Source organism: Balaenoptera borealis (genome assembly GCF_965194805.1).
Source record: "Balaenoptera borealis genome assembly, chromosome: X".
NCBI classification, from domain to species: Eukaryota; Metazoa; Chordata; class Mammalia; order Artiodactyla; family Balaenopteridae; genus Balaenoptera; species Balaenoptera borealis.
The window spans coordinates 115,511,509-115,539,275 of NC_138881.1; the positions used below are offsets into that span (position 1 = coordinate 115,511,509).

The window sequence follows — 27,767 nt, forward strand, 5'->3', positions numbered from 1 at the left end:
AGACAAGCAAAAGCTAAGAGAATTCAGCATCACCAAACCAGCTTTACAACAAATGCTAAAGGAACTTCTCTAGGCAGGAAACACAAGAGGAGGAAAAGACCTACAATAACAAACCCAAAACAATTAAGAAAATGGGAATAGGAACATACATATCGATAATTACCTTAAATGTAAATGGATTAAATGCTCCCACCAAAAGACACAGACTGGCTGAATGGATACAAAAACAAGACCCATATATATGCTGTCTACAAGAGACCCACTTCAGACCTAGGGACACATACAGACTGAAAGTGAGGGAATGGAAAAAGATATTCCATGCAAATGGAAATCAAAGGAAAGCTGGAGTAGCAATCCTCATATCAGACAAAATAGACTTTAAAATAAAGACTATTACAAGAGACAAAGAAGGACATTACATAATGATGAAGGGATCGATCCAAGAAGAAGATATAACAATTGTAAATATTTATGCACCCAACATAGGAGCACCTCAATACATAAGGCAAATACTAACAGCCATAAAAGGGGAAATCAACAGTAACACAATCATAGTAGGGGACTTTAACACCCCACTTTCACCAATGGACAGATCATCCAAAATGAAAATAAATAAGGAAACACAAGCTTTAAATGATACATTAAACAAGATGGACTTAATTGATATTTATAGGACATTCCATCCAAAAACAACAGAATACACATTCTTCTCAAGTGCTCATGGAACATTCTCCAGGATAGATCATATCTTGGGTCACAAATCAAGCCTTGGTAAATTTAAGAAAATTGAAATCGTATCAAGTATCTTTTCCGACCACAGCGCTATGAGACTAGGTATCACTTACTGGAAAAAATCTGTAAAAAATACAAACACATGGAGGCTAAACAATACACTACTTAATAACCAAGAGATCACTGAAGAAATCAAAGAGGAAATCAAAAAATACCTAGAAACAAATGACAATGAAAACACAATGACCCAAAACCTATGGGATGCAGCAAAAGCAGTTCTAAGAGGGAAGTTTATAGCAATACAACCCTACATTAAGAAACAAGAAACATCTCAAATAAACAACCTAAACTTACACCTAAAGCAATTAGAGAAAGAAGAACAAAAAAAAAACCCAAAGTTAGCTGAAGGAAAGAAATCATAAAATCAGATCAGAAATAAATGAAAAAGAAATGAAGGAAACAATAGCAAAGATCAATAAAACTGAAAGCTGGTTCTTTGAGAAAATAAACAAAATTGATAAACCACTAGCCACACTCATCAAGAAAAAAAGGGAGAAGACTCAAATCAATAGAATTGGAAATGAAAAAGGAGAAGTAACCACTGACACTGCAGAAATACAAAGGATCATGAGAGATTACTACAAGCAACTCTATGCCAATAAAATGGACAACCTGGAAGAAATGGACAAATTCTTAGAAATGCACAACGTGCCGAGACTGAACCAGGAAGAAATAGAAAATATGAACAGACCAATCACAAGCCCTGAAATTGAAACTGTGATTAAAAATCTTCCAACAAACAAAAGCCCAGGACCAGATGGCTTCACAGGCGAATTCTATCAAACATTTAGAGAAGAGCTAACATCTATCCTTCTCAAACTCTTCCAAAATATTGCAGAGGGAGGAACACTCCCCAACTCGTTATACGAGGCCACCATCACCCTGATACCAAAACCAGACAAAGATGTCACAAAGAAAGAAAACTACAGGCCAATATCACTGATGAACATAGATGCAAAAATCCTCAACAAAATACTAGCAAACAGAATGCAACAGCACATTAAAATGATCATACACCATGATCAAGTGGGGTTTATTCCAGGAATGCAAGGATTCTTCAATATACGCAAATCAATCAACGTGATACACCATATTAACAAATTGAGGGAGAAAAACCATATGATCATCTCAATGGATGCAGAGAAAACTTTTGACAAAATTCAACACCCATTTATGATAAAAGCCCTGCAGAAAGTAGGCATAGAGGGAACTTTCCTCAACATAATAAAGGCCATATATGACAAACCCACAGCCAACATCGTTCTCAATGGTGAAAAACTGAAACCATTTCCACTAAGATCAGGAGCAGGACAAGGTTGCCACTCTCACCACTATTATTCAACATAGTTTTGGAAGTTTTAGCCACAGCAATCAGAGAAGAAAAAGAAATAAAAGGAATCCAGATCAGAAAAGAAGAAGTAAAACTGTCACTGTTTGCAGATGACACGATACTATACATAGAGAATCCTAACGATGCTACCAGAAAACTACTAGAGCTAATCAATGAATCTGGTAAAGTAGCAGGATACAAAATTAATGCACAGAAATCTCTTGCATTCCTATACACTAATGATGAAAAATCTGAAAGTGAAATTAAGAAAACACTCCCATTTACCATTGCAACAAAAAGAATAAAATATCTAGGAATAAACCTACCTAAGGAGACAAAAGACCTGTATGCAGAAAATGATAAGACACTGATGAAAGAAATTAAAGATGATACAAATAGATGGAGAGATATACCATGTTCTTGGATTGGAAGAATCAACATTGTAAAAATGACTCTACTACCCAAAGCAATCTACAGATTCAATGCAATATCTATCAGACTACCACTGGCATTTTTCACATAACTAGAACAAAAAATTTCTCAATTTGTATGGAAACACAAAAGACCCCGAATAGCCAAAGCTATCTTGAGAATGAAAAATGGAGCTGGAGGAATCAGGTTCCCTGACTTCAGACTATACTACAAAGCTACAGTAATCAAGACAGTATGGTACTGGCACAAAAACAGAAATATAGATCAATGGAACAGGATAGAAAGCCCAGAGATAAACCCACACACGTATGGTCACCTTATCTTTGATAAAGGAGGCAAAAATATACAGTGGAGAAAAGACAGCCTCTTCAATAAGTGGTGCTGGGAAAACTGGACAGCTACATGTAAAAGAATGAAATTAGAACACTTCCTAACACCATACACAAAAATAACTCAAAATGGATGAAAGACCTAAATGTAAGGCCAGACACTATAAAACTCTTAGAGGAAAACATAGGCAGAACACTCTATGACATAAATCACAACAAGATCCTTTTTGACCCACCTCCTAGGGAAATGGAAATAAAAACAAAAATAAACAAATGGGACCTAATGAAACTTCAAAGCTTTTGCACAGCAAGGGAAACTATAAACAAAATGAAAAGACAACCCTCAGAATGGGAGAAAATATTTGCAAATGAAGCAACTGACAAAGGATTAATCTCCAAAATTTACAAGCAGCTCATGCAACTCAATATCAAAAAAACAAACAATGCAATCCAAAACTGGGCAGAAGACCTAAATAGACATTTCTCCAAAGACGATGTACAGATTGCCAACAAACACATGAAAGAATGCTCAACATCATTAATCATTAGAGAAATGGAAATCAAAACTACAATGAGATATCATCTCACACCGGTCAGAATGGCCATCATCAAAAAATCTACAAACAATAAATGCTGGAGAGGGTGTGGAGAAAAGGGAACCCTCTTGCACTGTTGGTGGGAATGTAAATTGATACAGCCACTATGAACAACAGTATGGAGGTTCCTTAAAAAACTAAAATAGAACTACCATATGACCCAGCAATCCCACCCCTGGGCATATACCCTGAGAAAACCATAATTCAAAAAGAGTCATGTACCAAAATGTTCATTGCAGCTCTATTTACAATAGCCAGGACATGGAAGCAACCTAAGTGTCCATCGACAGATGAATGGATAAAGAAGATGTGGCACATATATACAATGGAATATTACTCAGCCATAAAAAGAAATGAAATTGAGTTATTTGTAGTGAGGTGGATGGAGTTAGAGTCTGTCATACAGAGTGAAGTAAGTCAGAAAGAGAAAAACAAATACCATATGCTAACACATATATATGGAATCTAAGGGGGAAAAAAAGTCATGAAGAACCTAGTGGCAAGACGGGAATAAAGACACAGACCTACTAGAGAATGGACTTGAGGATATGGGGAGGGGGAAGGGTAAGCTGTGACAAAGTGAGAGAGTGGCATGGGCATATATACACTACCAAACGTAAAATAGATAGCTAGTGGGAAGCAGCCGCATAGCACAGGGAGATCAGCTCGGTGCTTCATGACCACCTAGCGGGGTGGGATAGGGAGGGTGGGAGGGAGGGAGACGCAAGAGGGAAGAGATATGAGAACATATGTATATGTATAACTGATTCACTTTGTTATAAAGCAGAAACTAACATACCATTGTAAAGCAATTATACTCCAATAAAGATGTTAAAAAAAAAAAAGACACAGATAGTCAAGGTGATAGAAAACAATGTCTAATCACATTTTGTCTAATGGATGAAGAAATTCATTTTTTTTTTTTAATTTTTTTTTTAATTTGTTTTATTTATTTATTTTTGTCTGTGTTGCGTCTTCGTTTCTGTGTGAGGTCTTTCTCTAGTTGTGGAAAGTGGGGGCCACTCTTCATCGCGGTGCGCAGGCCTCTCACTATCGCGGCCTCTCTTGTTGCGGAGCACAGGCTCCAGACGCACAGGCTCAGTAATTGTGGCTCACGGGCCCAGTTGCTCCGTGGCATGTGGGATCTTCCCAGACCAGGGCTCGAGCCTGTGTCCCCTGCATTAGCAGGCAGACTCTCAACCACTGCGCCACCAGGGAAGCCCAAGAAATTCATTTTAAATATAAAGATTCAGATAGGCTAAAAGTGAAGGTATGGAAAAAATATACCACATTAACAATAATCAAAAGAAAGCTGTTATAGCTATATTAATTTCACAGAAGCAGACTTTAGGACAAGGGAAATCATCAGGGATACAGAGGGGCACAACGTAATGAAAAAGAAGTCAATTTTCCAAGAAGATACAGAAATGTTAAATGCATATGCAACTAAAAACAAAGTGTCAGAATATGTGAAGCAAAATCTGATAGAGATGAAAGGAGAAATAGAAAAATTCGCTATTACATTGGGAGACTTCAATACCACTCTGTCAGTAATTGATAGATCAAACAGGCAGAAAATCAGTAGGTGACCGGAACAGCACTATCAATCAACTTGATCTACTTGACATTTATAAAATACTCCATCCAACAATAGAATACATATTACTCTCAAGTGACATAAAACATTTATCAAGATAGGACAAATTCAAAACCATTAAACATACCTAAAGGAATTGAAATTATACAAAGTTTGTTCACAAACCACAATGGAATTAAACTGAAAATCAGTAACAAGAAGGTAGTTAGAGTATCCCCGAAATATTTGGAAATGAAATAACATACTTCTAAATAATTTGTAGGTTAAAGAAAAAAAGCCCAAAGAGAGATTGAAAATATATTTTTAATCTAAATGAAAATGTGTTTAACAAAATTCTAAAGAAAGCAGAGAGAAAAATAGAGTAAAAAATCAGTGAAATTGAAAACAGGAAAACAATAGAGAAAATCAAGGAAACCCAAAGTTGGTTCTTTGGAAAGATCAATAAAATTAATAAGCTTCTAGTTAGGCTAACCAAGAGAAAAGAAGACAGAATTACAAATATCAGAAATGAAATAGGAATCATCACTTCGGATCCCATGGACATTAAAAGGAAAATAATGAAATACATGAATATGTATACTACACTTGGCAAAGCTGTCCTTCAGAAATGAAGACGCAATACAGACTTTCTCAGACAAAAAAAGTTGAGCGAGTTCATCACCACTAGACCTGCCTTACAAGAAATACTAAAGGGAGTTCTTCGAGTTGAAATGATATAATCATGTATACAGAAAACCCTAAAACCTCAACAACAGCAACAACAACAACAAAACTGTTTCAATAATAAGCAAATTCAGTAAAGTTGTGCCACAATGACAAGCTTGGGATGCTGTCTTCCACCCTTGGTTTGATATGGACAGATTCGGGTCCAGAGAGGGAGAAGGCCAACTCAGTGCCAGGAGTCAAGGTGATGATCCTGAGGGAGGATGAAGAACTCCCGCCACAGAAGTAACTAGTCCCCAGGCCCATCCTACCCCAGCTGTTAGCCCTGGGAGGCCTTGGGGCACTATGGCCAGATGTGGCAGACCCTGACTTCCACCAGGAGAGGGGATACATCTACAGGGAGGTGAAGGCTTTGATCTGAGGGGGAGCACTCAGGTCGGCCAAGGGAGGACTCCCAGGCCTTGCCAGGCATGAAGGTGAGGGCCCTTATGGAGGGCTGAATTATCCACCCACCTGTACAGAGGGGCCCCACAGAAACGCACCCAAGGCCCCAAGCAGGAGTGTCAGGAACAGGTGCCAGCCCCTCTTCATTTCTGAGGTGGACATCTCGGGAGGGAAGGGCCTTGTGAAGGCAGCAGGTGCAGGCCTTCTGGAGGATGAGGGTGACCCAACCCAGAACACACAGGGAGCCACGCAGACCACCCCCCCACCCCTGCGGTAAGCTCTTGCGGACCCCACACAGGCCTGTCAGGTGGAGGCCCCGCCTCCCTCCCGTCTTGGGGAGGGAAGGCTCCTGATCTGAGGGGTGAGGCCCCATGGGGACCAAGGCAGGGCGCTCACGCAGCGCAGCAGTCAAAAGGAGGCCTGAGGGGTTTTCCCAGCAGGTTTCCTCTGAGGGGCAACAGAGGAACGAGCCCAGGCCCCGCTGGGCGGCAAGGCGAGGGTCCACAGGGAGGAGAGCGGCCCTCTCAGCTACCCTAGACGGGCCCCTCCGGCCCGCTCTAACCCTGCCGTCCTCCTCGAGGCCCCGGGCAGGGGGCCCGGATGTGAGGTGCCTGACTTCCGGCTGGGGGCTGAGGGAACGAGGCGTTGTCGGTTGGGGCCGGTTGGGGCCGGTTGGGGCTGGTGGCGCGGACTTGGGTGGGCGGAGGCAGAGGCCCTAGCCGGCCGGCGCGGAGGTGAGGACTGGGAGGAAGGCCCGAGGGCCGCTCTCCGCATTACCCCGCCCGCCCTGCGCGGCGCCCCGGGCGGCCCAGGCGGGGCCTCGGAGGTGTTCTCCCTGGGCCTCCGTGTCAGGAGCGTCGCGGCCCGGGGCCCTGTCCGTCTGGGCTGGACTCGGGTCAGAAAAGGGGGGGGTCCCGGCCCTGCCGGCTGTTAAGGGGGACCCTCGTGGAGGACCGAGGGGGCCTCGCAGTCCGCACCGGGGGCCCGTGGACGCCCGCCCCGCCCGGCTGGCTGTCCGCCCTGAGCCGACTCGGGCGGGGCTGTGGGCCGCGGGGCCCCTCTCCGTCTCCTGACGGCTCTGCCTGGCGCCCCCGGGGCCGTGGTGGCCGTGGGCTGAGGCGGCGGCCTCGGGTCAGAAGAAGGGAGGGGGGCGGGCCCCGTGGCGACTGCGTGGGAAGCCGTGAGGATGGACGAGGGCACCTTCCGCGGACGCGGAGCCCCACGAGCCCCCCCCCCCCCGGGAGGGCTCAGTGATGCCCCCTCGTTCCCTCAGGACGCCGTGGGGCTGGTCTCCGGGAGAGACGCCTTTGCCTGAGGGCCGACGGCAGCACCTTGAGGGGGGACGGGAGCTCCCCCGCCACCGAAGAGATGGCGTTCAGCCCCTGCTGTCAGCTTGGGGGCCCCCGTCCCGTCAGGCAGAGGCGCCCCCGGCACTCCGTCCTTCCTTCCGCGCGCTCCCGGCAGCCGGGCCTGAGGGCTGCGCTCGGGCCGCAGAAGGGAGAGGGCGGCCCTGTCGGCAGGAGAGGCGGGGGGCGGTGGGTGCCCTGCCACAGAGCCTGGCGGGACCTCCACAGGGACTCCCCCTGCTCCCCCCTGGCAGCCCGGGGACCCCGGGAAAGGCGGCCGGGCCGATCCTCCTTGCCTCCCCCGTTTCCACATCGGGGGTCTCAGGGCAGTGAGGGCCTCGGGCTGAAGGGCCTGCCAGGCGGGATGGCGAGGAGCTCCCGGTGGGCTGAGAGGACCGGGAGGCCCCGTGGGGACCTGCCCTTCTCTCCCCTCAGAGGCCCAGGCGGGCGCTCAGGCGCCGGTGCCGCCTCCATCTTCCTGGGCCCCTGCCCGGCGGCTCCCGGACATGGCGGCCTTCACCCGACGGAAGCCCCCGGAAGTCGGCATAAAGGAGGGTTTCGGGCCCCACGGGAATGTGTGTGGTCATCTCGGGAGCGCCGAGGGCGACCAGCAGGCCGGGACGCAGCCGGGGCTGGGCAGACACGGCACCTCCCCCGCCACCGGCCGCAAGGACTCCGAGGGCCTGTCGGGCAGAGACCCGGCCTCCCGCCCCGCCCGGTGGTCCCCGTGAGGTGGCCGCCGTGGTCTGGGGGGTTCACCCTCGGGTCCGCAGAGGAAGGAGCCGCAGCCCTGCCAGGAGCGGAGGTGAGGACTCATGGGGTAGGACAGGGAGGCCCTTCAGCTGCGGAGAGACGGGCCTCTGGCCGCGTCCCACGCCCGCTGTCAACCCCGGGAGACCCCCAAGCAGGGCCGCTCCAGTCCCCTGCGCTCCCTTGTCCGGTCTCGGCGAGGCAGAGCCTGGGCCTCAGGGATGCAGTCTCAGGTCAGCTGAAGGGGCAGAACGCACTCCCGCCTGCTGCCCTCGCGGAGCCTCAGTGCAGCAGAGGCACGAGTCTCAGGCTCTGCCAGGAGTTAACTGGAAGGTGGGGGGCGGGGCGGACCCCCTGTGGAAGAGCAGATGGGGCCCGGCGCCTCCCTGCCCCTGCTGGCAGCCATGACAGGACACAGGGAGTGGTGGTCGAGTGTGGCGCCCCTTCACTTCCTCCTCCGCTGTCTCAGGAAGTGAGGCCTTGGTTTAAGGAGGGTGACCTCAGGTCAACAGAGGGAGGAGTCCCAGGCCTTAAGACAGGGACTGTGATGATCTGTGTATTCCAGGAGAGCAGGGTCCCCAGAGTTCGTCCAGCCCTTACTGTCACCCCAGGGAGGCCCTGGGCAGGCGTGGCCGAATGCGTGCCCTCCTCTTGGTCTCGGGAGTGTGAGCTTTGTTCTGAGAGTTCTGTCTCAGAGCAGCAGAGGGGTGGGTCGCGGGCCTGCCTGGCCGGGAGGAAGACGAGGACCCCGAGTGGGCACTGATGGGGCCGTCCACCCCAGAACGGTGGGAGCGTCCCAAAGTCCGGCCTTCCCCCTCCTGTCAGCGCTGGGGGTTGGGGGCAGGGTTGTGACTGCAGTCTGCAGCCTGAGGTGCCCCTCAGTTCCTCTTATAGGGACTCAAGTAACCCCGGGAGCGAGGCTCTTGGTCTGAGGCATGTGTCCTCGGGTCAGCAGAGCAGAGGAAGCCCAGGAAGGGCCGGGAGTCAGTCAAGGTGAGGACCCTGAATGTCGACCAGTGGGCCCCCCCCACACACCAGAACAGAGGGGACACCACAGTGCCTGGCCTCGCACAGCCTACTGTCTTACCTGGAATCTGCAGGCTGAGCGGGCTGGTTACACCCTGAGGAGTTTCACAGGTCCTCCCACTGGTTCTTAGGGCACAGACCAGTCAGGAAGACAGGAGACCCCCCAGAGCACTGTCTAAGGGAAGACCTATTAAGATGGCCGTGGTCAGAGCTGACAGGGTTGAGTTTCTCACACTCTCTCCCGCAGATCAATTGGCCGCCATCAGCACGCCCTGCCCACAGCCCTGCCTGCTGCCCCCAACACGCATCATCATGCTTCACAGTCAGAAGAGTCAGCGCGACGTGCTTGCAGTAGGCCTTCAGGCCGAGAAAGAGGCTCAGGGCCTGGTGGGCGCACAGGTTGCCGTAGCTGAGGAGGGGGAGGCCGCTGCCCCCTCACGCTCTCCTTCGATCCAGGGCACCGCAGAGGCTGTGCCTGCTGCTGGAGCGCAGAGCGTTCCCCAGAGTCCCCAGGCAGCCTGCGCCTCCTCCGTGGCCGTCGAAGCCACTCCATCGAGCAGATCAAATGAGGGCTCCCACAGCCAGGAAGAGGGCGTGAGCGCCTCCCAGGCTCCCGAGTTCCTGTTCCATGACAAGGTGAGCAAGAAGGTGGCTGAATTGGTGCAGTTCTTAAGTGTCAAGCATGTAAAAAAGGAGCCCATCACGAAGGCAGAAATGCTGAGGAGTATCGTCAAAGAGCACAAGGACCACTTCCCTGAGATCTTCTGCAAGGCCTGTGACTGCATGGAGATCGTCTTTGGCATTGAAGTGAAGGAAGTGGACCCCACCAGCCACTCCTATGTGCTCGTGAAGATACTAGACCTCACCTACAACGGGATGCTGAGTGATGAGCAGGGCATTCCCCAGACCGGCGTCCTGGTACTGATGCTGGGTGTGATCTTCATGCAGGGCGACCGTGCCCCTGAGGAGAAAGTCTGGGAAGTGCTGAGTATTATTGCGGCGTATGTTGGGCAGAAGAACCTCAGCTACAGGGAGACCAAGAAGCTCATCACCAAAGAGTTGGTGGAGGAAAAGTACCTGGAGCGCCAGCAGGTGCCCAACAGTGATCCTCCACAGTACGAATTCCTGTGGGGCCTGAGGGCCCACGCCGAAACCAGCAAGATGAAAGTCCTGGAGTTTTTTGCCAAGATCAACGAGATTGACCCCGCTGCGTTCTCACCCTGGTATGAGGAAGCTTTGAGAGATGAGAAAGAGAGAGCCCAGGCCAGAGCTGCCGCAGGGGATGCTACTTCTGCCATGGCCAGTGGCAGCCCCAGTGTCATGCCCAGCAGCCCCGCCTGCCCTGAGTGAAGTCAGAGGAAGATTCCCCACTCTGTGTGTGAAGTCAAGGTTCTAAATAGTGGGGGGCTGCATTGCGGATTTTATCTTTTTTTTTCCTAAAGGTTTTTAGCTTTAGAGTCTAGGTTCGTGAATAACGTTGGTCACATATTTGTTGCTGTTTGTCAGGCTTTAGAATAAGAATTTTGCTAGTCTGTAAAACAAATTGGGAAATCTTTCATCATGTTTTGTGATCTGGAACAGGATAACATGGCATTGGAATAGGAATTTCCTTAGAAACATGCAAGGGCCCAGGAGTAAAATAGATGGGATCGAGAAGTAGAAGAAAAAAATGTAAAAGATGGTTATCCTAAGAATCCTGTATCCCATTTAGTCTGTTGTTTTGTAAGATTAAAGGTACACACCTCGATTTGCTTGGCTAATTAAACAATGTGTGAGAAATTAAATCTTAATAAATGAGAGTCCTGGCTCACTGGCTCATTTGTGCTTATAGGTGGGGTCTTAGAGGTGAGAGAAAAGCCTAGAATGGAAAACTGGTCCTGGCAGTTTCTCTGGGATCGTGGAGAAACATAGCCCAGTCTCCACCTGGAGCAGGTGTCCTGCCCCTCTGTCCCCACGCCACTGAACACAGTGCACAGACTTGGTGTTCTGTACACATCATCTGCAAGGATTTCCCGAGAAAAGGCTGATATTTCTTTGAAGTGGTGCCCAGAGGCTGGCACTTTTTCCCTGGCCTGGGAGATCCAGAGCCCATGCCACTGAGAGGACATTTTAATTAAGTTATCTTGAGTGCAATTTGGCCAACTCTAAGCAAGGGCTAGATTTTTGGTGGGGGTGAGATGAATGAATGAAAATAGTTGTTTGGATGGAAGAGCAGCTGGGAGAGGGGAAAGGAGTTAGTCCTTGACTCAAATTCCAGAAGCTTTGAGTTGCATTCAACTGGGGAAGACTTCCCAATATCCAAATTAAAGATTATATCCACTAACAGGGAAAATTTACTGACTTTTATTTACAAAGCAGCATTTGGGGCTCACTTGTTTTATGTCCTAGAGTGCTGTGTGTTCTCTGAGATGCCATGGAGCGCGCACACACACACACACACACACACACACACACACACACACACACAATCCCAGGAGAGACTGATAGAGTCTGGGGTCAAAATCATATTAGAATTACTGCTATTATTAAAGATCCATTAAATGCCAGGCCATGTGCTTGACTTACATTATATACTGTACATTCCAGCAGTCCCACAAGTCAGGGCTTATTAAACCCACTTCCCAAATGAAGAAACTAAGGCTCATATTGGCCACTTGGCCATGGACCCAGTATCACATGTCCAGTAAGTGACAGAGCTGGGACTGGATCCCTGGTCTGAATTCATCGAGGTCCAGGCTGTCCCCACTACTCCCAGCCTGAGGCCAACCTTTTGTCTCTGAGTTCGTTTCCCTTCCCAGTACTGCATCATGGCAACAAAAAGAAGGGCCCTGTGTCCAATGTGCTAAAAGCAGGCCCAAAGAAGGAAGGAGGCGGTGAGAAACTGGACTTGGGGATTGTCTGTGGGCTTTATTTACCTCTGGTCCTCCTGCCTGGGTCCCAGGCTTCCTGGGAGCTGAGTGTGCCCAGGTGCTGGCACTTCTGTCCGGGCCTGGCACTTTCCTGCGTTAGGCACGCTTCCACTGGTCTTCCTTCATGTGCCCTCCTGTCAGCTCTGGATCCTGGCCTGCTGACCGGCTCGTCACTTCCTCTTCTCTGAAGACTGGACCCTGCTCCCAGTGGAACAGCCCCAAATACTGTGTCAAAGTTATTTTAGTATGTCTCCCATTTTCTCATTAGGTTAAGCAGAAAATTAACTTAATCCCTCACGCATATAAAACTGGATTTGTGCAGTGATGTCCTGAGTAAAGGGATTCCTCTGGGCATGACTTAAAATTCTGAAATGTCAGCAGGACCTTTCCCCTTTACTTTGAGAAGCAAGGACTTGGCCAGAATGACCAGGAGCCAGGGAAGGATACTCTCAGTCAGTGAGGGTCATTGAGAGCATCCTGGTGAGAGCAATTGCCAGAGCCCACAAGAGAGCACGTACAGAACCGAGTCCAGAGGGCCCCAGGCAGGCTGGCAGTCAGGGCTCTCTGAGTCCAGAGTTCAGGGCCCAGAAGGAGAGATGGTGGGGAATCTGGGTGGGTGGTACTGGACGCCTTACAAGAATAGGCTGGGAAATCTCGGCATCCTCGTGACCAGCTGGAAGTCTCAGTGTGGTCTGAGTGGGTAGGTCATTGGGAGGAGTGGACCAGCCACATGCTGGACACCACCCGCTGCCTTAGAGTCGCCCCTGTGTCCTGTCAGGAAGAGCACAGCTGCCCCCCTGCATCGTTTGGGTGAGCTCCATTTCTTGACACCTCTCGTGGTCCAGTGCTCCCTTGCCAGTGTCCCCGGGCAGGGAGCTGTCTTGATGCCTGCTGGAGGCTGGGATGTGCCCCTGTGGGCAGTGGACCCCTCCGGAGCAGCTGGGCTATGTGAGTGAGTGCGGTGGTGACCGACGTCTGCCAGCTGAGACAGGCCAGGGGCACCAGTGAAGAGTGGGAGGCAGTGCGCAGCCACAAGGAGGGGGCAATTGGAGGGGCAACCCCTGGGACTAATCACCTCAGAGACTCTGCAGCAAAAGGGCTGGGTGTGAACATGCATTGAAAAATGATCCAGGTGTTGTCCCCAGCTCAGGCTGCCTCCCACGGATTCTGAGCTGTTGGGACACTAGAGGGCGGGTGTCCTGTGGCTATGACTGCCGGTCTATGTTGCCACCAGATTCTGTCTGGGATTGAGGATTGGCCTGCATTATCTTCCCAGGCAGTAAACTGGGATATCGTAGGACTTTACTCATTTGCTTTCCATTTCTTAGAGATCACTGTCCTTCATGGCCTGATGTCCAATCAGTTAAAACTTGTTTCATATATTTCATCTGGATTTTTAGGTATATCAGGTAGGAGTTCAGTTCCTCTTACTCCATTATGGCCAGAAGCAGAAGTCCTATAATGCAAATTTAAAATCTAAATTATCTAGGCATGACAAATGTCCCAAAATTTCAATCTTATTCAAATTAAAACCAGGATTGAAAGGCTATGGGACACATTTATGTTAATATAGACATACTTACATACAGCTAGGAGAATATACAGCAAAATGTCAACAATGTATTTCTCTGCTAGTGGAAATATAATTGATTTCTTTATTTTCTTATTCATGGTTTTAAAATTTTCCAACATTTTTGAAACACATATGAATTACCTTTATAAATATTTTAAAATGTAATTTTGACTGCCAAAAATAAATACACATCCTCTAAATGGTTTCTTTGCAAAAAATTGATCAACCTCTTGCTGGATTCTACCCAGCTTCTGGCATGCCTACTGCTTATCTGACTAGAAAGAAAAAGAAATGCAATCCAATTAGTAAGCTATGCGTAGCCATCCAACTTCCCTCGTACTTTCAAAGACAGTGCTGCACAGATAAGAATCCAGAAGAAGTATTAACTTATATTTTAAAAGGGAAAATTATATTTACATCTAAATCATATTCTCCATGATATGATTAGATCCAATATTTATACGAAGGACAGTACACAGGCGATTTGGGGAGAAGGAATTATAATTATCACGTTCATTACTATGAGTGTTGTTTATATGTCTCTTGTCAGAGCGCATAATAAATAAATCATGTTATTTTAAAAATACGTTCTTCCGTCATTACTGCATTAATTCCAGGTTGTGCCTGAAAATGCACTTTTATTTTCTTATGACTGACGCAACATTTTCATTAGAATGTTCATCATTTTCTTTCATAGACTATTATCAACACACAGTTTCTCAACACATGGTTATCTTTCACAAAGTAAATATCATGTAAAAAGTGCTATAATTGATAATTTTGACAATCTTCTCTACTGTATATGTTATGTGCTTTGTTGTTAGCTGTATTTCACATACTCATTTTCTACACTCAACAATTCCACTATTTTAATGGTTTCATTCACACACTGCCCTAACAAAGCCATTAATGCTTATTGATGTGATTCAATATTATTTATACCTTAGGATATTCTCATCACTGTATTGTTTGTTCCTTGTTCTTTACTTTTCTTTCTTTTTTTCTTTCTTTTTTTTTATTAGAACAACCACATAGCCGCTTTCTTCATGTAAACAATTTCTCTTTATTGGACCATGGCCAACTTTCTGGAACTAATCAATCCCTGAGTTTTACCAAGTGATTTTGATCCAAATGTGTTTCTATGGATTTTTCAGTTGTAAAACATATACACATTATTTATTTCTTTGCAATGGAATAATCTTACAATACTTTTATTTTTCCATTTTTACAACATAGGTTCACATTCTCCAAAAAAAAGGATGCAAGTGAAACTATACTTCAATTTAAGAAAAAAATAATAATAAAGATACAAGTGAATTAATAAGCACCAGTAACTCCGCCAATACTATTTTTTTTACCAATACCACTTAATAAATTGGCTAGCATTTTCCTCTTGAAAATTAAAACTGTTCCTAATTTTCCCACATTATCACCTTGTTTCCTTTATATGCATTTGCTCTAGATCTAAATAATTTGATCACTATTCCACACTTTTAAACAATTACAAATTACTACTATAAGACATTTTTTTGTTTATATGATTATAAGTATCCTGTCATTTTTGCCCTTTCTGCAAACTCCTATATTATCTGTCATTTTCTCTATATGCACAGTTTCATATACTTTAAACTATGTCTGCAATGGACTGAATAGTTGTGTCTCCCCCAAATCCTTATGTGTTTGGAGGTGAGGTCTTTGGGAGGTAATTAGGTCGTGAAGGTGGAGCCCTCATGAATGGGATTGGTGCCCTTAAAAGAGGCCAGAAAGCTAGCTAGTTCTCTTTCTGCCACGTAAGGATAATGAGAAGTTAACAGTCTGCAACCTGGAAGAGAGCTTTCACCAGAACCCAACCATGCTGGCACCATGATCTCACCCTTCTAGCCTTCAGAACTATGAGATATAAAGTTCTGTTGTTAATAAGTCACTCAGTTTATGGTATCTTTTTATAGGAGCCTAAGCTGACTAAGACAGTGTCCAAAACCATTGTTTTACAACAGTCTTTTAAAAAAATTCTCAGATATTTCAGCTTCTTTGATCTTCTCGAAGGAACAGTTTTGTTCCATTGATATTTATTGTTTTTCTAATTTCAATTTCATTGGTTTCTGCTCTTATCTATATTATTACTATCATTCTTCTTGCCTTGGGTTTAATTTAGTTTTATAATTTCTCAAGGTAGGAGCTGATGTTATCAAATTGAGTCTTTTCTTCCTCTCTAATATAAGCATTTAATGACATAAATTTCCCACTTAGCTCTTCTTTAGCCAAGTCCCAAAAATTGTGATATGATGTATTTAGATTTTCATTCAGTTCAAAATATTTTCTAATTTCCTTCAATAATTTCTTTTGAAGCATGTGTTAGTAAAAATGTGTTGTTTAATTTCCAAATATCTGGGAACCTTGATGATATTTGAAAAAAATATTGAGGCCTTAAGTGCTAGAGTGAGGAGTTGGTAACTAATGTGTTGAGCAATGGGGAGCCTTGATGATTTTTGAGAAGTATGCTGACGTGATCTGAGCTATGTTTGAGGAAGGACAATCTTGAGGGATAAAATGGATTGGAGGCAGGAAGTAGGGAGGTAGCTAAGAGTCAGCTACTCATTCTAGCCAACTATGCCAGATCATGCACTTACATCTATTGAATTTCTATTTCTGAAAGATCATTTCTCTAAGTATTCAAGTCACTTTGAATTTAAATCCCAATTTAAATGTACTAGCAAATTCACTAGTTAGTGTCATCTGCAAACCTAATTAGCACATACTTTATCTCCATGAATGACTGGTTTAACCATTACCATGGCCAAGCCAGTTAAATTGCTCAATTTGGGCTAAAGTTGTTGCTAGTGGAATAGATATTTGCATTTAATATATGCATTTCAAACTATAAGCAATTGCTACTTAGCTACTTAGAACCTAAAACGTAATTGTCAGGAGACGTAATTAGTATGAAATCAGAATCTTATAAATCTCTGCCTAATTATTCTGAATCATATATCTAGATGTCTGGTTGCTATATATTTTTACAAGGTTTCATACTCTTTTAAACCAAATCATTTAAACCAAAGAACTGTGAGACAATAAAGTTCTGCTGTTTTTAGCCATCCGGTTTGTAGTACTTTGTTTTGGCAGCCCAAGAAAACAAATACAGATTTGGGTACCAGGAAGTGCGTTGCTACTGTAACAAATATCTAAAATATAGAAGCAGATTTGGAATTGGATAATGGGTAGAGGTTGGAAGAATTCCTAAGTGTTGATTTTTTTAAAAAGCCTAGATTGCCTTTAAGAGAGGATGGTAAAAATATGAACGCTAAAGCACTTCTGGTGAGGCCTTAAAAGGGAATGATGAATGCATTATTGAGCACTGAAGGAAAAGCAATCCACGTTATAAAGTGGCAGAAAATTTGTTTGAATTGTGTTTTTTTTGTTGGGTGAAATGTAGAACTTATAAACTATAAACCTGGATATTCAGCTGAGAAAATTTTCGAAGTATGGAAGATATAGCCTGATTTCTTCTTACTGCTTATGTTAAAATGCGAGAGTAAAGATATAAATTAAGGAATAAATTATTAAGCCAAAAGCAACCAGCGCTTCATGATTTGGAAAATTCTCAGTCTATCCAGATATCATGATCTGGAAACAAGGCCAAGGGTGTGGCTGAACAACTGCTGGCTGAACTGATTAGGTACGTGCTTTGTGGATCCAATCAACCATCTCAGCAAAAGTCAGCAATAGGAATGTGGTGATCCTGGAAGGATCTGGGAGAAACCCCATGTCAAATGGGGCGAATTCCCTTGACATTCATGGAAGACAGAAAAGGTTTTTGAGAAGTATACCAACATGGCATTGCTAGCCTAGATTGAAAGGGACAGAGGTGGGACAAAGTGAAGGAAGCATGACTCTAAGGGCAGAGCCATGGATGCAAAGGCCAGAAAGAGCACAGGCCAAGGGGGCAGAGTGGCCACCTCCTTGTTTCCAGACGGTAGGGCTGCTGCCCAGGGCTAAGAGGGCAGAGCATCAAGTCACAGAGAATTATTCTTAGGCCCTGGAACCTGGTGAAACTTGCCCTGCTGTGCTGTGAACTTAGTTTAGATTAATGACACCTTTTTTTTTTTCTTCCAATTTCTCCCTTTTAGAATAGGACGTCTATCTTTATATATATATATATATATATATATATATATATATATATATATATATATATTTCTTTTTTTTTTTTTTTTTTTTTTGGCCATGCCGCACAGCATGCGGGATCTTAGTCCCCGACCAGGGATCGAACCCGGACCACCTGCAGTGGAAGCGCTGAACCACTGCACCACCAGGGAAGTCCCTAGGATGTCTATCTTAAGCCTGTTCTATAACTGTATCTTTGAAGCAGACAATTTCTTTTCCAGGTTTCACGGGTCTATAGATGGAGAAGAATTATGCCCCAAGGTGGACCATACTCATAGTCTCACCCATAACTTATTTAAATGATGTATATGATAAGATTTGAGACTTTAGTTGATTATACTTAGATGATATTTTGGACTTAAAGTTGATGCTGGAATGGGTTAAGACTTTGGGGGATGTTGGGATGGGATTAATGTATTTTGTACATGGGAAGTACATGAATTTGGGGGGATGCAAAGGGAAGACTGTTATGGGTTGAACTGTGCCCCCCCCCAAAAGATATGTTGAAGTTCTAATTCTCAGTATCTGTGAAAGTGACTTTATTTGAGAATAGGTTCTTTGCAGATGTAATCAAGTCATTATTGTAGGCTCGAATCCAATATGACTGGTGTACTTATAAAAAAAGGAAATGATGTGAAGACACAGATACAGGAAGAACACCACAGAAAGGTGGAGTCAGAGATTGGAATGAGGCATCTACAAGCCAAGGAATACAAAGTATTGCTAGCCGTCCCTGGAAGCTAGGAGAGGGGCACGGAACAGATGCTCCCTCAGAATCCTCCTAAGGAACCAACCTTGCTGACATCATGATTTCAGATTTCTAGCCTCCAGAACTGAGAGACACCAATGTCTACTGTTTCAAACATCCAGTTTAGCCAGTTTGTGGTACTTTGTTTTGCCATCCCTCGCAAACTAACATGCCCACCCTCAAGTCCCATCCATATATTTTTTTAAGCAACCTGTGAAACCCAGGATCCTTCCATTTTCAGGTATCTGTTCAGCAGCCAAACGTAGCAGCAAGATGTCTTGAGCACAGTATAAAGCAAATTTTGCTGTAATCTCTATGACTAAAACTAGAGAATATTATAAGTTTAAGAATCAATGCATAATTTAAAGAACTACTAAAGAGTATGCTTTGAAAACAGGGTAGACGGGTAGCAGAAATTTCATCCCAGTGTTCAGATTCTCCATATGCCTAACCTTCGCTTACTCACTGATGAATGTGTTTACCTGTCTTCTCCACAAGCATAGAATTGAATATCAAATTTGCAGCTGACTCACTTTTTAATGGATATTCAAACACATTCTTTTTCAAGTGCTAAGTAAAAGCTTATCCTTAGTGAAATAAAATGTAATGTATATGTATGACTGATTCACTTTGTTATAAAGCAGAAACTAACACACCATTGTAAAGCAATTATACTCCAATAAAGATGTTAAAAAAAATTGTAGGCAAGAGGCAAATAAACTTGTACCTTACTAAAGTGTTAGTGTGAGTTCCTTCTTAGGTTGTTAACTGGGATTACGTCTGTCAGTTACCAATGCCCATAGGTCTTTGAAATATGGAAAATATATGTTTAAAGATGTACGGGAGCATAAGTCAAAAATCAAATGATATGAGCCACTTCATCGTATAGTTTTGAGGTCAAAGAAGCTGCTGAAAATTCATGTAATGTAATAGGTTTCACAATGTTAAAAAAAAAAAAGAAAAAAGAAAAATTCATTTCTATTAATGTACTTTAATTGTTCAATCTCTAGGGGAAAATACACTGTCCTATCAACTTTGAGTTTAGGGCTGTATTTTGGGAAGGGTTTTCTTCTCATTTTCTTTTGTGCAGTAGTAAAAATATTCTTCCTGTTGGGTATAAAGAGAAAATATAACCATTAGTATGAGAAGAATCATATATTCATCAAATATTTACTAACTATCTACTATGTATCTGTCACCAAGCTGGACAGTGGCAATACAGAGACAAATAAGATATGGTCCCTGCCCTCAAGGAATCTCACTGACAGAGGAAGACACAAAAAATAACAATTACAGTATGTGACATTAAGAGAGCTATCTGATTCTTTCAGGATTGGTGGGAGGGAGTGTGGAGGATGGGCACACTACAAGAGGTAGTAATTGATTTGAATCTTAAAATTGGCAAGTGCATTACAGGGAGATGTGATAGTATGGACTACTGAAAAGGTACAAAACAGCATGTTACACGGGATACACTCATACTAAAAAAGCATTCATTGTTTGTTTGAAATTCAAATTTAACTAGGTGTCCTGTATTTATATTTTCTAAACCTGGCAACTCTTTACGTGAACTGAACATATTTCTGTGTTGCTGGAATGTCAAGTCCAAGTCAGGGGTTGTGAAAGACAGAGCTGGAAAGGTAGGCACATGTCAGATCATGAAAAACTAGGTTTATGAAGTCAGACAGCTTGTACTTAGTTTTGGGAACAGTAGTGAGCCATTGAAACGTTTTTAGCAGAAGAGTCATACAGTCAGACTTCTCTTTTAGATGGGCTATTCTGACATCATATGGAGCATACACTGAAGTAAATAAGGGTAGAGACAGGGAAATTATTAAATAGACTAATGTTAGGTTAATCCAGGAGAGATGATGAGCTTAAACTAGTGCAGTGGTTGGGAGGGATGGAGATAAGGTGGTGGAAGAAACTTCTAGGAGTAAAATCCAGAAATTTGGGTAGTTGACCAAATGGGGGGATGAAAGAGAGGGGGAGTCTAAGAGGGCTCCAAAGATCCTGTCCTAGTGACAGGATGTATGACATGGAAAACACAGGAGAAAGGGCAGGACTTCCAAGGAAGATGACAAGTTACATTTTGGGTATGTTTATTTAGCTGGTAGTGCTAGTGAACCAGCCAAATGGAAATGACCAGCAGGTATCAGGGGAGTATTCTAGGTCGGCAACATAGATTTGGGAATCGTCAGGATAGAGTTAAAACTATAAAAGTCAGAGAACCAATTAAGAGCCCTCATTCTTAAAAGTTGGTAGAATTAAAAATCTTCTGGAAGGACAATTGCCACTCAGTGTAGTTCTTTTTAATACTGGCTCATCAATATACCATAAAAAGATTCAGTACAATGAATATACAATCACGGCAGGACACTGTACTTACTACAAACCATGTGGTGGAGTTCCTGTTTATCTTATTTGTGGAATTACTTCATATTTAATATATCTCAATATAACATGAGATATTGTAGCTAGAAATAGGCCGTGTAGAAAAAGCTAACAGTCAACATTTTTGTGGAATGCATATATCATTCTCATCACAAGGTATGACCAGACATCAACAACAAGATGACTTACCTGAGCCAACGTCAGCATTTATAAAAGGGAATTTCTGGCCTTGCATCCAGCTTAAAACTTCTACTCTGTAGCATTGGTTGTAGCTTTAGGTAGCAGAGGCACTTGTTCAATTAAATGGCAATGTATAGAATAATGTGCGTGAAAAATTAAGGTTCGTATGAAGAGTAATTTAACTCGGAAAGAACATTTATATGCTAAATAAAACTGAGTCTTTCACTGCCTATCAAGGCTTCAAGGTATGCATATCAATAATAAGCACAGGACTTCCCTGGTGGTGCAGCGGTTAAGAATCCGCCTGCCAATGCAGGGGACACGGGTTCGAGCCCTGGTCCCGGAAGATCCCACATGCCGCAGAGCAACTAAGCCCGTGCGCCACAACGACTGAGCCCATGTGCCACGACTACCGAAGACCGCATGCCTAGAGCCCGTGCTCCACAACAAGAGAAGCCACTGCAATGAGAAGCCCGCACACCGCAATGAAGAGTAGCCCCCACTCACTGCAACTAGAGAAAGCCCGCGTGCAGGAACGAAGACCCAACGTGGCCATAAATAAATAAATAAAAAGCACATAGGTGGATTATTGAGAGCCTGATGTGCCAGACAAAGAACTAAACAATTTACATGTTTTTCCATATAATTTTCCTAGAAACCCTATGAACTAGGTACATGGTCATTCTCATTTTATCATTGAGGAAATTTAACTCAAAGAGGTTGCTTAACATTTACAGAGAGACAATTTTCAAAGTCTATAGTTAAGAATTATATATAGGTATATATATATATATATAATTTATATACACACATATATACATACATATATATGCACACAAACATATATCTGTGTGTATATACATTAACACACATATATTTATGAAAATGTATAGCCTAGTTACTTTTTATCACTGTCAAAATAACTATTTCTAATTTCAGTACTTGGTTCACAGTTCACACCATAAAATCTTCTTCAAAGGGTATAGTATAACATGGATTCCTCCCTCTCTGAGCAGTTATGAAATTAAATAATCAATGTATTGCTTTGCCATATGTCAATTTACCTTCCTAGATTTAAGCCATAGAATCTCAGTGTTGAAAACTATTTGAAAGTTTATCAAGTCCAACCTCCTTTTCTGTGTAGGAATCTCTCTTTGACATTCTTGACACATGGCTTTTTCGTTTCCACTCAAATATTTGCAGTGACTAGGAGGAAAAATATTCCAATGTTGGGGAGCTGTGGTAAGTCCTAAATCTGTCTTCTAAAGATTTACAGGTCTATCCTTGTTGTTGCAAATAAATGGCAAGATTTCATTATTTTTTATAACTGAATAATATTTCACTGTGTATATACCACATCTTCTTTATACATTCATACACTGGTGGGCACTTAGGTTGTTTCCATATCGTGGCATTTGAAGATAAGCTGCAGTGAACATTGGGTGGCATATATCTTTTCTAATTAGTGTTTTCATTTTCTTCAGATTAACACTCAGAAGTGGGATTGCTGGATCATATAATAGTTCTATTTTTATTTTTTTGAGGAACCTCCATCCTGTTTTCCATGGTGGCTGCACCAATTTACATTCCCACCAACAGTGCACAAGGGTTCCCTTTTCTCCACCTCCTCACCAACACTTGTCATCTCTTGTCTTTTTTTTTTTAATGAGTTTTAATTTTTATTTATTTATTTATTTATTTATTTATGGCTGTGTTGGGTCTTCGTTTTCTGTGTGAGGGCTTTCTCCAGTTGTGGCAAGTGGGGGCCACTCTTCATCGCGGTGTGCGGGCCTTTCACTATCGCGGCCTCTCTTGTTGCGGAGCACAGGCTCCAGACGCGCAGGCTCAGTAGTTGTGGCTCACGGGCCCAGTTGCTCCACGGCATGTGGGATCTTCCCAGACCAGGGCTCGAACCCGTGTCCCCTGCATTGGCAGGCAGATTCTCAACCACTGCGCCACCAGGGAAGCCCTTGTCTTTTTGATAATAGCCATTCTAACAGGTGTGAGGTGGTATCTCATTGTAATTTTGATTTGCATTTCTCTAATAATTAGTGATGTAGAGCATCTTTTTATGTACCTGTTGGCAATCTGTATGTCTTCTTTGGAAAAGTGTTTATTCAGATCATTTTTTTAAAATATTTTTTCTTCTGATTCCTTCACAGTACTTCTTATAGTACTTCTTCCCACTTTTTGCTTCACTTTTGGTTTAGAGAACTAGAAGTATTTTAAACATTATTTTTTTTAAGACCATGTGTCTTCAAAGAGTACTGTATGAGTGAAAAACAACTTTCTTTATGATGTTTGTTTGTTTTACACTAATGTATCAGGAAGAATGCTTCACTGTTAATAGTGGGGTGGAGAGGAAGGACGCATTATGATGATCTGTGCTAGTTTCAATCCTAATATAATTTATCTTTTAAACTAATCTGAGAATGAGGCAAGCATAGCATTCATATTGGAAAAAATCACAAGAGGAAAAATAGCCTCACAGATCTACAGGCAAAAGTAAGTTAATCCAACTTTTTAGGCAAAATCTTTTCCTATGTCATGTTCATGGATTTGAAGACATAATATTGTTAATATTCAAATACTACCAAAATCAATCTACAGATTCAATGTGATCCTATTAAAATTTCAATGTCCTTTTTTGAAGAAATGGAAAAGCTGATACTAAAATTTATATAAAATTGGAAGGGGCCCTGAATAGCCAATACAATTTGGGGGAAATAATGTTGCAGGGCTCACACTTTCCAATTTCAAATTTACTACAAAGCTACAATGATCAAAACAGTGTGGTGCTGGCATAAGGATAGACACAGAATTACAATATGACACAGCAATTCCACTCCTGGGTGTATACCCAAAGATTTGAAAACATTCAAACAAAAACTTGTACATAAATGCTCTCAGCCTTACTATTCACAATAGCCAAAAAGTGGAAACAACTGAATTGTCCATCAGTGGATGAGTGAATAAACAATTGTGGTGTGTTCATACAATGGGACATAATTAAGCCATAAAAAGGAATGAAGTACTGATACATGCTATGATGTGGATGAGCCTTGAAAATATGCCGAGTGAAAGAAACCAGATACAAAAAGTCATATGTTGCATGATCCCATTTGTATGAAATATCCAGAATTGGTCAATCTATAGAGACAGAAAGCAGATTGGTTTTGTCAGGGGCTGGGAGATGGTTGAGTGGGGAATGACTACTTAATGGGTACAGGGTTTCCTTTTGGGATGATGAAAATGATTGGAACTTGATATAAGTGGTGGTTGCACAACATTGTGAATGTCTTAAATGCTGCTGAAATGTGTGCTTTAAAATGGTTAATTTTATGTTATGTTAATTTCATCACAACAAAAAATGAAAAGTATATAAATGCAATCATACAGCATGTAACCTTTTGAGATCAGCTGGTTTCATTCAGAATAATTCCCTTGAGATTCATCCAAGCCATTTGCCTTCTATGTCTTCAGAGAAACTGATGAAACAGCCAAGGCTAAGCACAAAGCCAGTTAGCATGTGAAGGCATTCTCTAGCCATGTTAACATTGCTCCGTTCATATTTGTATATATTTCCACCAGGTGTGATGCCACTTACCTATCCTATCATCTAGTCCATGTTTCTCCCTTTTGTTTCTAAAGCTATAAACTCTTTACCTAATTAAGTGAGTATCAGTATTAGTTACTATAGCTGCTGTAACAAATTGCTACAAACATAGAAGCTTAAAACAACACGAATTTATTATCTTAAAATTCTGAGAGGCAGAAGTCTGAAGTGTGCATGACTCAGTGAAAAAGGTATTGGCAGGGCTGCATTCCTTCTAGAGACTCCAGGGGAGACTATATCTCCTTGCCTTTTCCAGGTTTCAGAGAATGCTGGCGTTTCTTGCCTCAAAGTCCCTTCATCAATCTTCAGAACATCATTCCAACCTCTGCTTCCACCATCACAGCCGCTCTCTCTCTCTGACCCTAATTCTACTACCTTCCTTTTATAAGATTGATTACATTGGACCCACCTGGGTATTTCACCTTACTCTCCCCATTGCATTTCCTTAATTTAACCTCCCTTTTGCTATGTAAATTAACATATTCACAGATTCTAGGGTTTAGAATGTGAATATATTTGATTCTGCCTACCTCAGTGTTTTTTTTTTTGAATTCCAGACATATTGGTTCAACAGCATTCCCTTGATTTACCAGCCTAGTTAGACTTTCAAGGCTCATCAACTGAATCCATTAATTTAACTGCAAAGCATTGAATGAGTTGAGTAGAAAGTACCACAATAAACTGGACATGCCAATCATCCTGCATGTGTCTGGACACACACAAAATGACTTCTCAAGAGTCATAACTTTTATTCAAGTATTAATACAAGCCTTGCTTACTGCTTTCCACACTCTGCCTGTTTGGGAGCAATGCTTGAGATGTTTTGCAGACTAAATATGCATTGATTAATGGTTCTTTTCACATCTTTTCACCAAGATAGTATTTTAATGGTATGTATTATTGACTTGCATTTTCCCACAGTAAAATCACAGTAATAATTTGTATTGGTAAATAAAACAAAGAGATGCTTAAATATTCACTTGAGTTATTTTTTTAATTCTTTTTTAAAATTATTTATTCATATTTTATTTTTGGCTGCGTTGGGTCTTCATTGCTGCACACGGGCTTTCTCTAGTTGCGGCGAGCGGGGGCTTCTCTTGTTGCGGAGCACGGGCTCTAGGCGCACGGGCTTCAGTAGTTGTGGCTCATGGGCTTAGTTGTTCCTCGGCATAAGGGGTCTTCGCGGACCCGGGCTCAAACCTGTGTCCCCTGCATTGGCAGGTGGATTCTTAACCACTGCGCCACCAGGGAAGTCCTCACTTGAGCTATATTATGATCAGTACTTTCAGAGGCACAAGATAATAGAGACAATATAAATAATCTCATAGAAGCTAAGCAATTCTTCCCGCACTAAAATGTGAAGGCATGTCCAAATGGCAGCATTTTTTCCTAATCCCTACCATACTGGGTTTTCAAAGATAAGCTTCTCACTACCAAACTAAAGTTGATTCTCAATTTATAAAACTAAATCACTTTTAAAAGGTGTTCAGACTCCTTAAAAAGTTCCGTTATTACTTGTGACAATTACTAGTTGTAAATGTAAAAAATATACAAAATCCCACCATATATTCTGGGCCAGTTGACACCAATGAGAGTGCTGGGACATTTATTCCCTCAGTCTGAGATACCAAAGGAATGTTAAGAGGTCTTCTGGCCTAAAATCCAGCTCCTAGATTTGTGGCATCTGCCCATTTAATAAACATGCCTCTGTGTATTCCTTGAACATGTTGACTTAATAGGCCCAAAGACAGAGACCAAAGCAGGAAGTTTCCTTTAGGACAATCTTGGTAGATAGACCTTCAAGCTTTGTTTGGACAGTTGCTAAGATTACTTTGGGGTTTTCTAAGTTACCTCTGCCCTCTCCCTGCTCTCCCTGCCCCCCCATCCCATGCTAACTGCTTTGCTGATCACGCTCTTTGCTTGTATTTTCATATGTATCTGGTTGGACTGCTTTGATATAAGGGAGGATCTCTCTTTAAGCTTCAGTTTTATTGTGTGTCACTAAGTCCAAAGGATAGAAAGCCCTTTTTATAGGCTGTGGGCTGTAAATGTTTCTGGGATATCTTTACTGCAGTCTGTAGCAACTGAGGATTTGCATTACCTTGCCTTTTCCCTGTATGTCAAGACACATAATTTACTAACTTTTTAAATGGACTGGTATATATTGATATTTCATTGTTTCTTTGTTTTTCTTTGTTTCCATTTGTCTTGCTAAGCTGTGAGCTGAGAGGTTTGAGAGCCAGACTTTGAAATGAGTCAGCTGTTTAGAGCCCAGACACTGAAAGAGGTTTCCGTAGCAACGGAGATGTGTGGGAAAGCCTTATGCACACTATAGCTTAGGAAGCAGGATTTACTGGCTGAAGTGCAAAGCTTCCCCTCCGTCCAGGAGTTATTTTCTTAGTACAGGGATACTTGATTTGTGTTAGTTTTAGCTAACATTCAAACATGGTAAAATTTCTTCTCAGGGTGAACTTTGCATTTTGTGGAAATATATTAAATACTAATATTAAACACATACTCTTTCAAAAATAATCATAAAATCAATAAAGCACTATTAACTAAAGGAGCTAAGCTTTAGTCAATGGTAAATAGCAAAAGTATCTTATTGATCTCATCACAAATATATTCACTGCTCCAATGAATTCAGTCTGGCAAATGTCTTGCCTCCATTCATATCTATAAAGTGGTCATTAAATGTATGGAAAATATCTGACACCTAGCAGGTTTCCTAGAAGAGATTTCATATTTCAGACAACCAATCCTTATTCGACCTATGGCCAGCTGACTTGATTGGTTAGAAACTGACTAAGCAAACCAACACTTCTGGTCTGATTCAATATTCCACTCAACGCTAGGTAGTTGCATTGTGATGGAG

General features: G+C 42.9%; 1 pseudogene across 1 annotated transcript; it reads left to right on the forward strand.

Annotated features, from left to right (window-relative positions):
- The first annotated feature begins 9,058 nt into the window (after nt 1–9,058).
- LOC309620444 (putative MAGE domain-containing protein MAGEA13P pseudogene) lies at nt 9,059–11,746 on the forward strand (annotated as a pseudogene). Its single transcript has one exon. The product of its transcript is annotated as a putative MAGE domain-containing protein MAGEA13P pseudogene (transcript).
- Nucleotides 11,747–27,767: the final 16,021 nt, after the last annotated feature.